This window comes from Octopus bimaculoides, chromosome 8, assembly GCF_001194135.2.
Source record: "Octopus bimaculoides isolate UCB-OBI-ISO-001 chromosome 8, ASM119413v2, whole genome shotgun sequence".
Taxonomy (NCBI): domain Eukaryota; kingdom Metazoa; phylum Mollusca; class Cephalopoda; order Octopoda; family Octopodidae; genus Octopus; species Octopus bimaculoides.
In genome coordinates, this window is record NC_068988.1 from 5162857 (window position 1) to 5163737 (window position 881).

At 36.7% G+C, this 881-nt stretch overlaps 1 protein-coding gene across 1 annotated transcript in view; it reads right to left on the reverse strand.

The window, feature by feature from the left end:
- Positions 1-881, reverse strand: part of LOC106878895 (receptor-type tyrosine-protein phosphatase T) — a 596380-nt gene that overhangs the window by 587369 nt on the left and 8130 nt on the right. The gene's annotated exons all lie outside the window — the stretch shown is intronic.

An 881-nucleotide genomic window follows, 5' to 3' on the forward strand; every position in this document is an offset into this window, starting at 1 on the left:
ATATATATATATATATATATATACATATATGGACGGATGGATGAAGGCGTGTGGATGCATGAATGAAAACTAGGGGTATGCTCGTAAGGGTGCGCCTGTGTGCGTGTGCGTGTGCGTGTGTGTGTGTGCTTCACTGACCCTCCATCGGTTACGAAAACGAGGATTCCGGGTGATCCGATATCGATGGAACAACCTGCTCGTGTAACTAACTTACGTGTGGCTAAAAACTCCCCACACATGCGCACCCTTGCGAGTCTAAGCTAAATACCCCTCACCACTTAGCCACATGCTTTCATCCATCCATACATACATACAGTTGCATATATATACATATAAATATGTGAATACATACTTATATATTCATATATATTTATATATAATTTATATATGTGTGTATATATATACATATATATATAGATATAGATATATATTCACATATATACATACATATAAATATATATATTTATTATATATATCTTCATACGTATGTATGTATATTCTTTTATTCTTTTTTTACTTGTTCCAATCATTAAACTGCGGCCATGCTGGAGCACCGCCTTTAGTCGCGCAAATGGACCCCAGGACTTATTCTTCGTAAGACTAGAACTTATTGTAAGTGTCTCTTTTGCCGAACCGCAATGTTATGGGGACGTAAACACACCACCATTGGTTATCAAGCGATGTTGGTGGAGACAAACACAGACACACAAACACACACACTCACACACACACACACACACACATATATATATATATATATATATATATATATATATATATATACATATACATATATACGACGGGTTTCTTTCAGTTTCCGTCGACCAAATCCACTCACAAGTCTTTGGTCGACCTGAGGCTATAGTAGAAGACACTTGCCG